The following is a 16,982-nucleotide window of genomic DNA, read 5'->3' on the forward strand; positions in this document are numbered from 1 at the left end:
CAGGAGAGCTCCAGTTAAATGAAACTTAACAAACATGGCCTGTAAAATAACTTCTGCTTCGACACAATGTCCAAACCGTCGAGTTGTCACGTTTTCAGGGTCTCGTCTGTGCGAGCACCTCATTACATCGGCGGGCTGTGGCCCAGGATGTAGAAAGACGGTGGTTCGATCCCCCACCTCCTCCAGTCTGCATGCATATGACGTCATGGGCAAGAAGTTGAACCACAAAATTGCCCCAATGGGCGAATGTGACTTGGACTGTGAAGCACTTTGAGTGGCCAATAAGACGAAAGAAGCTCTGACCATATAAATACAGTAATTTTCCATTTTGATGACTATGGTGTCTTTTATATTTATGACCATTCCGAGAACAACAAACATACTGAAACCTAAAGGAAACACTTTTTTCCCCTTAACCACATGTTTATTCTTGTAACCATTGTACGCTACATTAAGTCCAAAATAGTGGAGGGGGGGGGGGGGGGGGGGGGGTCACATCCTGTACCAGGTACTTTCTTGACTTGCTAAATAAAGTGGGTAAGACTCCTGTTGCCTTTTATTTGAACTGTCTCCTCAGCTAATGATGCAAAAAACGTAACTGTTGCATTTGGCAGAATTTATTTTTGTCTTTGTCTTTGTTTTTTAAAGCCACACGTTTGTGTGTCTGTGTCCGTGCAGACACGCAGGAAGAAGCTCCTGCTCCCGGACCGTCGTTTCCTTATTGGTGTTGATCCCGAGTCAAGGTCACTCATGAGGGGGTCACAGTCTGCAGCCTGTGGACGCTGCTGATACGAGAAGTCAGCGGTTATCTGTCCCTCATCAAAACCCTTTCACACTCCTCTACCCTCCCACTCTGGCCCTCATTTTACCTCATTAACTCACCCGTCCTCCCCTCCCCTCCCCTCCGCCCCGGCCCTCCCTCTCCTCCGCAGCAGCAGAGCAGTGACACTATCTGCCCATCAGCCCCGTATTGGTCTCCTGAGAGAGCCCGAAGCGCTGGGAACCAGGACCCCCGAACGGTTCTCTGGAGAACAGGGGAGCGAGTGGGACAACAGGTTAGATGACGATGATGAGGAGGAGGAGGAGGAGAAAGAGCCTTTTGAAAACAGCTGGATTCATGGAGGTGAGCGCCGCAGATAGCAACAGGCCCCATTGTGTCCCGTCCTCGGCTAATTAAAATAAACAACAACCTGGACCTGACGATAAGGACGGCATGAGTGTCATCAGCTGCAGATATGAAGAGGAGAAGATGAGGGGGGAACACAAAAGGACAGAAGGGACGAACTGTGGGAATCATCTGACGAGTGAACAGGAACAGAATATCTCCACGGTGCGATGTCCCAGGACGGGGTGTTGATCGATCAGCACGACTGAAGGTTCTGGAGGACATATTTAAAACCTGATAACATTTTTGTTTTGTTTCCCTGGGAAACCAAATCTTGGAAGCAGAAACTCAAACAGTGTTTCAACAAAAAGCCATTTTGTTTGTGTTTGAGTTTATGGGTTTTCTCTGAGCGGTAACTCAGTCAAACAAGAACACACATCACACTCCTATTACAGTTGATTGTTGTGTCCGCATCCACGGCAACAGTGCAAACAGGAACTATTCTTAGGTCAACGACATATAATCAACTTTAGACTGAAGGCTCAGGTGCAGGAAACAGTTTACTCACTGACTCCATTACAACATTATACGTCCTGTTTGAAAAACCAAGTCGCTTGATGGATCGTCAACAAGATCAAAATCCTCGGCAGCAACTTTCTGGGGTCGGAACCGGGAGGAGGGGCCTGTTCTGAGGTTCGTGAAACCAAGGAGCAGACGTTTGAGGCCACTTCAAGACATTGAAACATTAGAATTGCGTTTTTGTTCAGTGCATATTGAAGATTCATATCCAAGCACAGAATCGTCTCTATTCTTTCTTTGATTATTGGTTTGTTTGCCAGCCGGTGTATCCAAAAACAACAGAACGCATTTCCATGGAACTTGGCGGAAGGATGGAACGTGAGTCAAAAAAATACCTCTGCAGATTCAAGAAGTTCAGGATCAATAAATCAATTTGAAGCTTCCTGATATTTTGATCAGGTCTCAGTAACAAGGGAAGTTGTGGAGTTAAGTTCACTGCCTGTGAATAAAGGGAGTGAAAACGAAACAAAAGAGAAATCCCACACAAAGGCGTTGACGATTTGTTCTTAAAATGGCTCTAACCTCATATTCTTATTAAACTTCATCCCCAAATATTAGTGTAACCTTCCGATCGGAAGCCAGAAAACGTCACGATGCAGTGACTAGTTCTTTGACACAAAAGATGACATTTAATCTCCACAATAACCCCCCCCCCCCCCCCCCCCCCCCCCCCCCCCCCCCCCCATGTGAGTAGCAGTGCCCTGATCAAGAGGGAGAGAGAGTTACATAAGCGTCGGCAGGGAAAGTGTCGGCCCAGGAAAAACTGCGAGGTGCAGATACGGCCGTGAGGAAACATGGACTCTCCTCCCTGGAAATGTTCATCAGGCCCTAATCCCTTTAGCCTGTGTCTTAATGAGGCAAGCGGCCGCGCTGATTGGACCTCGGACGCATGGGTAAATAACACCCGGGGGAATGCTGGGAAATTAACGAAGCACATTTCAGTCTGAATCGTTTATACATAATTATACACAGAGACAGGATGAAAGCATCTGTTAGAGAGGGAATCCGCCCGTAATCACACCAAAACAAAACTATTCAAAAGGCTAAAAATGGAGACTGTTAAGTGGTTCGACCTTTAGTGACTCCTGCGCTCGGAGACGTGAAGTATGTTTTTGACGTATTAGCCGAGAGACTTTGGGAAGAGGACGAGACGGAGGCAAGAGCGCGGGAGAACAACAGATTAACTTTCCTTTCATGCTCTGATTTACAGCCGTGTGTCAGGTTAGTTGAAGGAATTTAATATCAAGTGATCTATGTATCTTGGCAAGAACCCGGCGGAGCGGTAGGTTGGATGTGAGCAGGTAGATTTCCATTCCTGCATCACGCCGCCATGTGCTGCAAAACACTGCAGGAAAAGACAAAAAGATTCACACTGTACTGTACACGCTTTACATTTATACAAATATGAGCAGAACACAGCCGATCCTTTAAGGATTCGAGGGCTTCTACTTTTTGTGCTGATGCAAATGTCCCAGAAAAACAGTTGTGTGGCAGTTTTTCTCAGGCACGGGTCCAGATTCGTCCGTCACACCCAAGGGTTTCACGGTTTAGAGGATACAGGCCTCTGTGTGCAGGTGCATCGCATTTTATGAGTTGTGAGGGAAATCTATCGATGCAAAGTCGAGCAAACAAACATAATATCCAACAAGTCAAAGATATATGTAGATTGCAGTACTGTACATTGACTTGTGGTATTTCCCGTCCATTAAAGATCAGCATCATTATTTAACCTCGCCCTTTCTTCTCCCGCAGCATCTCTGCCGGTTCCACTCAGAGAAAAACAAACTCTCCGCCTCTTATCCGACTCAAACCTCGGCGTGTTTGCTCTCGGCGAGATGTGCAAACTCACGCCTGCGTGGGTTTTATCTGCAGCTGACAGCGCTCCACGCCATCACGCCGCCCGTACCCGCTGCACGGGCGCGTGCGAATGCAACAATGGATCTCTCGCTCTCTCTCTCTCTCGCTCTCGGATTCGCTGTTGACCGAAAGATAGAAATGATGCTAACGTTAGCTCAGCTCCGCTATCACACACACCGAAAAGCCCTTGAGCGTATGAAGGGGCCACAATGCACCGCCCCCCCTCCCCTCCTCCTCCTCACACACACACACACACACACACACACACACACACACACACACACACACTCTCTCTCTCTCTCTCTCTCATACAAACAAACACACAGAGATTAAATCTGGGCTGGCTACTGCTGGCCTCTCACTTTGATGAGCCAAGGAGCCAAGAGTCTGGGTGCTGGATTAAGATGGCTGAACTAGATTCACACACACACACACACACACACACACACAGACACACAGACACACACACACACACACACACACACACACACACACACACACACACAAACACACACTCTCTCTCTCATTCCCTAGAGGGGTTAACCCTGATCCCCTATTCATTTACATTGAGTAGCCTTTTTCTTTTTTCTTTTTTTTTAAGAAAGACACAAAGACTCGCTCCACAATGGTTAAAAAAAAATTTGAGATTAGTCAGAATAAACACGTAGTCACCTGAGAGGAGACCTTTCTCTCTCCTCTCCATCACACACAGGCCGAGGCCTCATCTCGTTTGGCCTCGTTAATAAATTATATTGAGGGGAATAAAGGAATGATCCATATTACTGGAGCTGGCCGAGGCTTGTGTGACTGGGCCGTGTTACAGCGTGGACGTGATTCCTCGCCGTGAGGTATTGTTTATGGAAGCCGACACCGCGGCTCCTTTCGGTTAAGAAGTGATGAAGAGCGGATTGATGCCGACTGATTCGTGGATCAAGCGTCATCTTTTCCATCTGTGTTAACTGGAGGAGAGACGGCGTGTTTGATGTGGGAGCTGCTAGCGATTAGGAAGACGGGTTCACAAACCCCCCCCCCACCACCACCACCACCACACACACACACACACACACAGGAGGACGGGGAGTCAGGTCGGGTCATCGAGATCAGTTTCACCAGATTTGACCGAAAGAAAAGCTCAGAGAATTCGCCAAATCGTCAGAAAGGTCATTTTTTACCCGCATCATGTTTTCGTCTGCGTGTCTGTTGGTTAAGGGATGAAGAATGGATCAGGAAGAACTCCTCGAACATCGTGAGAAAGAACGTTTTTTTTCATGGATCCTGATTCGACATGTTTAAGGGACTGATATTTATGAGTTATTGCAATTTGGTGCAGATCCAAATTAATATCCAGTGAATTTGAAAGTGGTTTCATAAGCGAACCGTCGGCGGAGGTATGCGCTCGGCTGAGTGACAGTCTAGTTTTACAGTGTCGAGCCAAACTCAATCACGGGAGGAGAGGAGGATTTGTTTTATTGCAATAAAGTCTTAACTTTTTTGTTGAAACTGGCCAAACGATACACGAACTAACGAAAATCATCTCGACCTGCGCACATTTGATCCTCTCAAATAACTTGAGTGGAAAATCGTCCAATTCTGCAAAACACCGATCAAGATTCTTGAAAAGGAAACTAAGAAGCTGGATCTAAAAATAGTTTAAAAGATGAAGAAACTGATTTCAAGCAGGCGAAGAGAGAAGAGCTGACACTCGAGTGTGTTGATGAATTCAGATAAACGCTGGACTGTGAATATATTGTGTTTTTGTTGACCGATTTCTTAGTTGAGAAGTTGTGTGACTTCAGCCGAACATCAGATTCACTCAGTGGAAGCAACGTTTACATCTTAAAATGTAAAACCTGTTCCTGCTGCTCCTGGAGAATTAAGTTAAGTTAATCTACTGCTTTGCCTTGAAGTAAAAAAGTTCTCATGCAACATCTGACATTCATCATTAAAACTGCAGGCCGGTACTTTCCCGACATTAAGTTGCTTCATAATAACTATGAAATGAAAACAGAAGCTGCAAATATTTGGCAAAACCCCTGCTTTATGAAATTAGTCGAACGATTCCCTGGAGATTGACCATCCACTTATCATCTCAGTGGCTTTTTACCAGGGTTCGATTCCCCGGCTGGACGGGGGCCACGTTCCCCTCATGACAGAGACGAGCGGAGGCTTTTCAGAAAGTCGGCCGGTCTGCAGACTTGGAAATGAAACAGTTGCATATACACACAAACCGGAGGAGCGAGAGAGAGAGAGAGAGAGGGAGGGAAGCCTGAGGTGTGTTTGACAGTAGCTGAGCAACAGTGTCTGCAGGATTACCACCGAGTATGAGTGAAAGGCAACAAGAGCACTTAAGTATCCACCTGAGCCCTCGTGCACAAAGACACAATCACTTAAACAGCCACACCTGCAATTAGCCATTCTGGCATCAGGGGGAGAGACTGCCAAGAACAGTGTGTGTGTGTGTGTGAGAGAGAGAGAGTGTGTGTGTGTGTGAGAGAGAGTGTGTGTGTGTGTGTGTGTGAGAGAGAGAGAGAGTGTGTGTGTGTGTGTGTTTGCAGGTGTATATTAACTTGACCACTTTGGTTTGTTAATGACCATGTGAGAGTTTGACAGAATGTAATGTGTTAAAATTAAGATACAGTAAATCCACCAAAAACTGCTAAACAGCAAAACTGTCACTGATACACAGACCAAGAGGAATCCTCCAGGTTTCAGCTCCTCGGAGGAATATGTTGATATTTATAAAACTTTATGCTGATTTATGACGTTTAATATTGTGTCGTCTCAGCAGAAACAATAGATTTGTTTCCATTAGATTAGATTAGATTAGAGTGTGGATCATCTTCGTGCTCCTCCTCCTTCAGATGGTCACTCGCGATCAGGGAGGAGCTTGAAGCGTATGACCTTGTGAACGATTGACCCTGGCGAGCTGAGATGAGATGACTCATAAGAAGCTGCAGGACGTGACGGTGTAATCACAGAGGACACGTGTCTCTGAGAACAAAGACGTGAATGGAAATCGTCTCCAGACGTATCGTTTACACAAGACAACACGTGTCATCCCACGCACAACTGACAACCCTACAAACTTTTCTACTGTGATCCAACAGCCTCCTTCCGTCTCTCTCTCTTGTAAACAGGAGGGTTTTGTTCTCGGCTCCTCTGGTGCCCGTGCTGTGGAGGAAGCAGAGGGGGTGAAGGAAGACGGGAGGAAGACGAGACACGGGAAGAGTCTGCCAAGCTACTCGCTCATCCTCATTGCCCCCGAGCGCAGATTTAGACGTCCCTTAATGTGCAAGCGTTTCACATGTTTATTGTCCCACTCAGAAAGCATTCACTCCGTTCTGAGGCGTTACTCAACAGATGCCTTCACCGCGGCTGCAGCTTGCCACCGAAGGAGACGCGGGGGGAGATGCAAGAGCGAGATAAGCAAACGTTGTCAATGGAACGAAAACACAAGATAAAGTTGACAAATTGCCGTCTGTGTCATTGCTGCAGTTTTAAACGTGGCATGTCATCGTTTCAGGAAACAAAGGCTCCAGCTGCAGGAATGTAACGTGCGCAGCCCTAAAGGTAAAGACGTGTTCTTGCTCTTATTCTCTTAATGCCAGTAAAGTCAGGGCATTCTCCAAACAGTGCTACAGTTGTGTGCTGAAGGCTTAAGAGCATTTACATAAGCCATCTGCTATCAGGTGTGAGCCAATGGACTTTATGGTCTTTCTGGAAAAGTCTCTTTCTTCCTAAAGTCATTTTCTGGTGTCAAAGAAAAACTAAAATCATTTAAAAAAAAACATTTACGAGAAAGCGAGAATGTCACCTGCAGGTCTGTTTTCAAGGGAAACGATCTCACTGCTGCTTACACAAGGTTTTCTACAGCAAGGCTGGTGAACCTCTGACCTCTGAGCGCTTCACATCCTGGGAAATGATGCAATCGGGCCTCAGACATGATTCGTTAGCACAACAAAAAAAAAGCTGTTTTACTGACTGACATTGTCCTTAAGGAATCAAGCACCGTGTCAAGACAAGAAAAGAAGACGTGGAGGGTTGAGAAATGCATATAAACGACAAAGTGAACACACGGTGGGTTTGCAGATTCCTCACCGAGAAGCCAAGTGTTGCTGTGAGGGAGCTGATGGCTACAAGGCTTTGTGACTTTGTGAGAACTCGAGTTTTTTGCACGATCTAATCCTCCTGTCTTTTTTCAGGGGAGATGATGAGACAACAGTCAAAGGAGCAATGACGGACACGTCACGGTCTGTTGGGAAAAGAAAAAGGAGTTTGCAGGAGACGAGGGGAGACAGACAGATTCGCTGCCTATAATTCAACGATAATTTGTCAGAGGAAGCAATTCTGTCTGGAGTGTTGCCAAGTCTGAGTATTTTACAATCGCAGGAGGGCTATCATTATATCTTTATTAATTCTCATGAAACCTGGCAAGTGTGATTGGATGAGTCAGACCTCACACACCTCAGTGATTGAAGGAGTCAATCAAACTAGAAGCCGTGACTATTTCGGGATCCTCGTGTCCCTCAGGAATCTCTCTGTGTTTTATAATCCAGCATGTGGTTGGGATGTCTCACCAGAAACCCGGGTTCACATCCAGAGACCCGTGTGTAGTGAGGCCGAGGCAACTAAATACTTACGGTCATGTTAAGATAAGCTACAGCATCGTCGATTCAAAACAAATATCAGGTTGGCCTACTTTCTTCCAGCTCCAACAACAAATACATGCATCGGAATTGACGTGTGCATTGTGTGTCATTGATTGCAGGATATTTAGGTCATTATGTCTGAGCTGCTGGCTGCAGCGTTACAGTCTCGTCTCTGTCACTGTACAACGTGAGCTGCACCCAGTGAAAGGTGTCAATCAGAGAGCTCCCTTCTCCAACCACAAGGCTCCGAGATGTTTACAGCAGCATGAATGAGATCAGGAACCGTTTCCATAGGATGAAAACGAAACAAGTAGACGTTTCCCTCTAGAAGCTACAAATCACGGCCTCGCTCCAGGATCCAGGACGTGTCAGTGCGTCGGTTATCAACGTTTTGTCTTAATATTTGCACGAATGCCCCGTGTTCTTTTTCTTTTTTGTTTTGCTAAAGGATAAAACGCTGCCAGACTAAACCAACTCAGTCACCAGAAGAAATGAAAGCATCGCCCGTTGAGAGAAGCGTCCTGACGTAACCGGGAGCTTTATCATGATTATAATTATAAGAATAACAGCAGCAACCATGGCAGCAAGAACAATAGAGCCAAATGTTATAATTATTATTATTACGGGTCCAGCTAATGAGGGGACCGCAGCTGGAGAGAAGTCACTTCGCTGCTCACGTCCATATTTGCACTTGTTTACTTCTACGTATTGTCCTATAAACTGCAGATTTACGTGGCCTCACAAGTGTGTGTGAATGGCTAAGTGCTTGCATTTACTCTGGCAGGTTAACGCTCACTGCGACTGTGTGTGTGCGTGTGCATGTGAGCGTGTGAGCCTCTGCATGCCTGTGTAACAGAGCCTTGGTTGGGCCTGAGTGGTTCTGATCCATCCATGGCCGGCAGTCGCTTCCAGGGCTTCTCGATTCCGCTTTGTGTGTGTGTCTGTGTGTGTGTGTGTGTGTTCTGGTGGGAGGCTGGCAGCGGGTGTAGCCATGGCTGGCACCGGGCCACCCCACCTCCTCCTCTTCCACACCACCACCACCACCACCACCACCCTCCCTCCACTCTGTCTGAGAGCACAATGGGCGATCCGGTAAAACAATACAGGCCCAGGAACAAGGCCCTCCATAGAGCGAGCGACACACTATCCCTGAAAGAGAAACACTCCGAAACGCAGGGCCGGCTGAAACAGAAATAGAAAGTCAATTTCTTACCACTTTACTCGTCCGCTCGTTGTTTTCTGAAGCCGTCAATATTATTTTACCCCCGAGGACAAACTGTTACACGGCTCATTTCTTTCACTTTGGTTACACCTTTTCAAATTTGCGGTTTCTTCTTCTGTGCTTTACTTTTATTGACACAATTCAGCTCATATATCGTGAAACTTTTCACCACTTTGTTCACATGCCGCTATTTGACCTACATATCAAAAAATACAACTGTTCTCAAGACCTTTTTTTTTTTTGCGCTGCATCCACACGAGACAAAAAAAGACCACGAGTTTCTTTTATTGGACCGATGACAAGGTGGGAAAGTTCCTGACAGTTTGTGTTGTCAACGTCTCCGTTCCTGCTCGTCCATACTGGACAGTCGCCCCGGGGCCAGCGGCGTTTACACAGTTTCCTTGTTAGGTGCATGAAAATTAACCGTAGCAACAGTGATGCGTTTTAAAAACCAAAATGGATTCATGTGCTGGTAATTCACAGGTTTATTTCAGGAGCCAGGAGTTAGTTTTTGGTTCATACTTGTGTGTAATAGTGTAGTGTAACCTGTAGCATGTTGGAGAACATGTGTTGCTGAAAAGAGGAGTTCTCACACACACACACACACACACACACACACACACACGAGAGATCAAACATAAACACAGTCCCACACTAGCAAGCAACATTTCCAGTTGTGTATACTGGAAACATTAACTCACACACATGCAGGGCTCACACAGAACGAGCTCTGACCTGGCCCTGCGGGTCTGACAGGTAGAGAAGAGGAGCCGAGCAACCTGTTGATGCAAGTAGAGAAACATTCCTCGTGCCCACACCCTCCTCCCCCCCCACACACACACACACACGGGGGGGGGGGGGGGGGGGAGAGTGTGAGCGAGGCGGTGCGACTCGCTTGCACGTCGTTTAGCGAGGATCTGCCGCTACGTCAGTTTATTCCCTTTTATCGAGCGCAGCACCTCCTCCTCCCGCTCACTAACACCGGTTCTGAAAACCAACATCCCGTCCTCGTTGCTATCTGTGCTCCTTTAAAGAGCCGTCACGCGGCAGGACTCGTGAATCTCAGTCCTCCAAAGCGAGAGCAGCCGTCAGACATGCAGGTCTAATCACAAATCTAACGTTTTCCTTGTTTGCAGATGGAATCTTTCCCATATTTATCAAACCCGGCCCATCTCCTCTTCCCTGTCCCCCCCCCTCAGGCTGCCGGGTGCATCAGAAATGACTGGCACATCTGCAACCAACACACACACACACACACACACACACATCTCCGTTACATTACCACTTATGACACATTACACAGCTGATAAGATCCCTCACGCTGATAGCGTCACCTTGCCCCAGAAAAGGTCGACAAAACGTGTTGGGGGAGAAACCATCAAAGCGTTTTTTAAAAACACGCCAACATGTCATACAAGACATTTGGAGGGAAGTGGCCTAATAGTTTCTCTGTAGCTGCAGAAGAGGCTGATGATTGAACTCACACAGGCATGAATTTACTTTTATCTCACTGAGGAATTTAAGTTTTGTTTAACGAGCAGTTAACGACAACTGTTTCATATTTCACCTCTTACAGCTGTCATCTGTATAATGCTATTGTTTTCTTACACAACTATTATATATCTGCAAAATACTTGTCTGGAAAAACTCTTTCTAATTCTAATTGGAAAGTTAAATGGTTTTTTATCATCACATTTATTTTTTATCATATTTGGCACTGTTCCTTATATGCATGAAAACCTGATGTTTGATTCTGCACGAAATACAAAATTACTAATCTGACAATTTATATAATATATATCAGAAACCACCATAAAGATTACTTAAAATAAATATTTATTGCAAATAAACAAGAGTAAGTTGTGAGAGATCAGGATTCCAACAACAAACATTATTAGCACTTTATTAAATGCTAACTCACTCGGAAGTTGGCTGTTTAAAAAAATCAATTTCAAATTTTCCCAACCCTTCCAAATCACCCGTGATCCTTTTCCCCGTGAAGTCGGCCACGTGCGACCTGACAGCGCGTCACATTAACCTTCGACTGCTCAGCTCTTCTGCATTTAAGTCTTAAGATAATGAGATTTTTTTTTTTAAAACGTCGGGCCGATGTGCGAGTGACTGAGGCTGAGCGGTTTCCCCAAAAGACTGCGACTGCACCGCCGGCTGCAGCGCGCCGCATTCCATCGACTTAACCGAGGCCCCCATTAAATAAAGTAGTCTTCCATCCAGCTGCCCTCCTGTCAACGTGACTCGAGAGCGGCGCACTGTAATGCAGCAGCTCCGGCTAATTGGAATATCTGTGTCTCACTCCTTGAATCGCACCTGACATGTTACCGCGAGGGAAGAAGTGGCGAGGTGATGAGATGGAGAGGCCCCCGGGGGGGACGGCGAGCTGCTCTAACTCTCTACCTCCCCCCCCCCCCTTTCTCTCTCTCGTCCCCAGCAGCAGAGAAAAAAAGAAACGACTCAAAAAAAGCTCACGAGGAAGTTTGCTGTGTCTGTGTTCGAGGGGAACAACGGAGACAAACGTTCAAACCTCCGATTTTTGTTCATGTCAAATCTTGCCTCGTGTGTTGCACCACCGGAGGAATGTGAGCAGTGCGAGACGGTGTCGGATTTTTTTGGGAAGACTGAAACATTCAAAGTCGATTTTGTAACTTCAAAGTCACGCTGTGTCAAAGGTGCATCAGGATATTGGATGAAACGAGATAACGAGGGCTAAATATCTGAACTCCAGCATTCGAACTGACACAGAAAACCCCGAGCTCGTGCGTTTCACTTCATCTCACCGTGAAGTACAGCAAGTGTGACTCACCTTTCACGAACTGTGCACACGTGTGCGCTCAGATGTGAGTGGACAAGTGTGTATCTGTATGCATGGGTGGCAGTGTGTGTGTGTCTGTGTGAGTGTGTGTGTGTGTGAGTGTGTGAGTGTGTGTGTGTGTGTGTGCGCGACTTCAAGGTTTTAAAATGGAAATCAAGAATGTTAATGTTGCGAGTAGCCCTGCAGCGAAGAGAGCGAAAATAACCAATGACTTCTCTCTGTTAATGAACAGTTGAGCATTCCTCCGTGGAATAGAGAGTCCCTTCTTCCTCCAACACACACACACACAGACACACACAGACACACACACACACACACACACACACACACACCTGTCTCCAGCTTTCCCAGGTGTTCCCGTCTTTCAGTCGTAAGGTCATAACGGGGCTTGGCTACTTTTACCTTTTTTCTTGTTGCGATCAATGCGGCGGCCCTTAGATTTAATCACGTCTGCTCAGGTTTTGAATCGGACATGTTAGCAGCTACCTCGGTCGTGGGTCGCCCGAATCGGGGGCTCGCACACCTGCGCCGCAAGCCCCTCCCCTTTACACCTGTCACCACCGTGGCAGAAGGCAGGTAATGGTACGAGCCGGTGGTAGCTGCTGGCCGGTGGTCGGGGCTGCGTGAAGCTCGGCGTGACCCCCGGCGACCCCCCTCCACCGCAGCTCACAGCTCCTCAGAGCCGGCTCCGGCCTCCGCCTGAATGGAGCTTTAAATGAAGCCCATTATCCAGTTGCACCACCTCCCAAACTGAAGTCCCAATGGGGGCTACCCTTAGGGGCTGGCAGGGGTGTCCATTATGGGTCTTCAGCCAGGAGTTAAAGGGGGGAAGAGGGGGGGGGGGCGTCCATTACGGCTGTGGGGGTTGTAACGTCCAGATGGCCAGGTGCTCCAGAGGAACCTGTCCCATCCCGCAACAATCCCAGCATTCATCCACCTCAACCCTCCACTGGTGGTCGCACAGGGCCGCTCAAGCAGAGAGGACCTGGAGGAGGATGGAGACGTTTTGGTGACGAGGTTTAATCCTCTGTCTTTTGCGATGGAATGTCCCCTGCCCAAAAATAGTCATACGTGAGGAATCCATGACAGAGTGTGTTTCTGAATCTGTCAACAAGTCAATGTGATGACTGACACGCTGCATCATCTCCAACAGTCTCTTCCCAAACTGGAATTACCCGATGTTGAAGAAAATGTATTTTCGATTCCTCGTTGCTCAAGAGCTTGGCCAGTGTAAAGGCTGCTGCGCTCCCATTCCAACCCTCCACCGCTCACGCAGATACATACCTACGCTCAGAAAACTCACACACTTCCCACCCACACACACACAAATCCCCCCCCCCCCCGACTCACACAGGGCCATTGTGAGGCCACAAAACAGAAACAACAAGCCGCTCGAAAAACACCCAGGGGACTCGCAATTCACTGCTCAATCAATCTAACCGCTGTGCGAGCAGACGCGCACATACACACACACACACACACAAATACACACGCATACACTTGAGGCACAGTTAAACGCAACAAATATGTTTTATGACAAATGAATGAAACACACACACACACACAGAGAGAGAGCACTACATTGCATTGCCCTCGAGGGACAGGCCAGCAAGTGCAGATATAGGATTACTAGAATTGACGCTTCAGTCTTTCCATTGTGAACGTGAAAATCCAATGAGGGGCCTCTAAGTGGATGCACTCACACAGAGAACCTGTTCTAAGGCTGCTAATTAAATCTAAACAGGCGGTGACATTGATTTGAGAGGCCATTACCGTCCTCTTATGGTCATAGAAGCCTCATATGTTTAACAAGTGGTGTTTGCGAGGCGAGGCCGGAGCACCGCGGGGTTAACCGGCGAGAACTGGCAACAGCAGAGTCGGCAGCGAGTGGAAAATACAACAAAAGCGTCAGGAGGGAAGAAAAAAAAGAAAAGTGAATCTTCGTTTGTGTTGTGAAAGCAGCACACGAACATGTTCTCAAAGTGGCCTCGTCCGTCCTGTCACTGTGTCGGGCCATCCGTCAGGCTGCGCTTCCACCTGCACTCTCACTGGAGCAGAGTCAGGCCGCAAACACGCCGAAGGGATTCATTAGGCCGAGCGTGAGTTATGCGTTCCACGGAGAGACGCGCCGAATCCACTGCCGCTCGCCCGAGGGAGCAGGAGGTCACGTGTCCTCGGAGTCGAAAGGTGACGCTGCGACTTTCAAACTCGTTCACAGAAGCTCGACTCAGTGTAGAGAAGCCAGACCTGCTCAATCGGTTTTAAACACGACTGCTGTCACTTTCATTGATGAGTCCCAGTTGCTGTTTGTTCAGTTATTAATATTGAACACATCATTTGTCCAAATCGCACCAAATTCGACACGGCACTTCCTCGCGCCTTTAACGATACAAATGCCGAGTGTGAAGCCGATAACACGACCGGTTCTCAAGGCTCACCAGCCACAGACTCTGGAAACGTTATATATATTTACACCTGCATGGAGACAATGATATAAATCTACCACCTTTCCATCATGATTTATTATCAATGAATCACACTCCTATTAGGAATATTGAGGCTTTTACAGCAGGGGGTGAAATACAGTCTCAGTTTCGTGTGTAGGAAGGAGGAAGGAAAAGGGGGGGGGGGGTATATACGATCAGAAACTAAGGAGGTGTAGGTGTCACCCAGAGTTTCAGTGGCCCTGTCCCTGTAATTAGCATAACCTCTGACTGGTTCAGTTAAACTGTGACTGAGCGACGAGCCAGAGGAGGAACAATGAGAGAGGAAGAGGAACATATATATATATATATATATGTTCAGTGAACCAGAGGGAGGGGGGCGCTGCTGGTGGAGTATCTGCATGACATGTGTGAATAACTCATAAATATCTCCCCCGTCCCCTTCTCACCTCGCAAACTTGCTGCGAGGCATCGACGTCCGGGTGAAGTAAAGTTCACGTAGGTTCGTTTTCCCTGTAAAGAAACACACACGTGGCACAAGGGGAATGCCGACTTCACCTGCACGTTCACAGGGAGGGTTCACTTGTGTAATTGTTTTTCCTGAACTGTTTGTATTGAACCTGTTGGATTTGTTTAGTCACATCCATGATAATTATACGTTTTTTTAGTTTTTAAAAGGTGAGTAAGTAAGGTTAGAATCTGAGACCTGTCCAGGTGGGAGGTGCAGCTCCACATCCAAGATTATCTGGAGTTCGCTGTCGCTCTGTTATGAAATGTTGTAGTTGGGGATTTTAGGTTTGGATCAACTCTTACCTCCCTTTCTTGTAAACCTTACACGGGTTAGGGTTTGTCCATTTCCTGGAAGGTCGGCGGTTCGATCCCCGGCTCCTGATTAGAAAAGCATTATATAACTACAGGCCACTGTTTTTTTACTGCAGTGTTGTGTGAAAGGGTATTTTTCTGTAATTAAACGAAACTTCCAAACGTAGTTCCTTCTCTGTCTTGTTGTTGTTATTTGTGCAACACGTCCGTATGACAAGACACGTCCGTATGACACAACGCATTAAAAAGTTTCCCGTGACTGATTTCAAACTTCCTGTAGAAGTTTTGATGTGGTTTTTTTCCGTTCTAACGTCAGGAGGTAGAAGGTGTGAATGTGTGTAACTGGCTGATGCTCAGCTGGATTTGAGCTCTCACAGAACATGCACAGAACAGGCCCGGACAATGAGCCCGATGGGTCGTGTTTGTCAGAATTAGCTCCGGTTGACTGATATCGTCGCAAACCTCGACTCTCACAACCTGATTAATGGCCAAGTGTGAAAACGACGACGATAACAAACAAGCCGCCATCGGGGGCCCAGACAGAGCAAAGAAAAAGAAACTGCTTTTTTAAAAACCGTCTGGCTTGTCCGAACTCTATTTATCCAACTTCTCCTGGTATGTGGGAGTTTTTTCGTCCTCTTTCTCAAGAGGCCAACAATTACAGGAACATTTTCATCTCCCTGGAATTTAAAGAAATATGTCTGAGAGGAGAGGATATATCGAGGGGGGGGAGGGAGCCCTACGTCTGGGAGGAGGTGAAGACTCACGGAGCGATGGAGATGGATGCGATAAAGGAGAGCAAGACAGAAAGAACAGATTGAGGAGAAGTGTTTTCCCTTTTTCTGAAGACTCACTTGCCGTCCTCCTCTTCCCTCTCTTTCTCTTTCCTCCCCCCGGGCTGATCCCTCCCTTGCATGTCCTGACGGGCTCGAGTCATTCCCAGGTAAAAACTGGTCACCCGAGTCCTCCCCTTCGTCTCACCCCACCTCCATCTCCCCTTTTGCTCACCTGCCCCGAGGCAAACCTCCCACTCCATCTGGCACCGTGAGTAAGAACAGGAGAAACCGCCGGGGTGCTCCGCGGAACTCTGCTCTGACGAAACATCGCAGGAAACAATGCACCCACTGTTGAGCCAAAGTTTTGTAGGAAACAACTTTTTTTTTTTCCAGTTGATTTACGGCTAACACTGTTCCAAAACGAACCCATGTATGCGTTTGACAAATCCAAACTTTTTGTTTGTCCCGCTGCTCTCATCGCTTGGCAACAATAGCCCAGCTCTCAAGGTTAAGCTGCAGATGTGTTAATGTGCTAAGGCCGTGTGATCAGGCCTTTTTAAAGAAATTCTGAAGAAACAGCCGAGTGAATAGCGACGGGATGAAAGAGGAAAAAGCTCATTTCTGCTGACATGGACGTGCTGCTTAAAGGGGACAGCGAGCCAGGGCAGCAGAGAGTAACAGAGCTACAATGGGAACACAAT

The sequence above is a fragment of the Hippoglossus hippoglossus genome, chromosome 23 (assembly GCF_009819705.1).
Source record: "Hippoglossus hippoglossus isolate fHipHip1 chromosome 23, fHipHip1.pri, whole genome shotgun sequence".
In the NCBI taxonomy this organism is placed as follows: domain Eukaryota; kingdom Metazoa; phylum Chordata; class Actinopteri; order Pleuronectiformes; family Pleuronectidae; genus Hippoglossus; species Hippoglossus hippoglossus.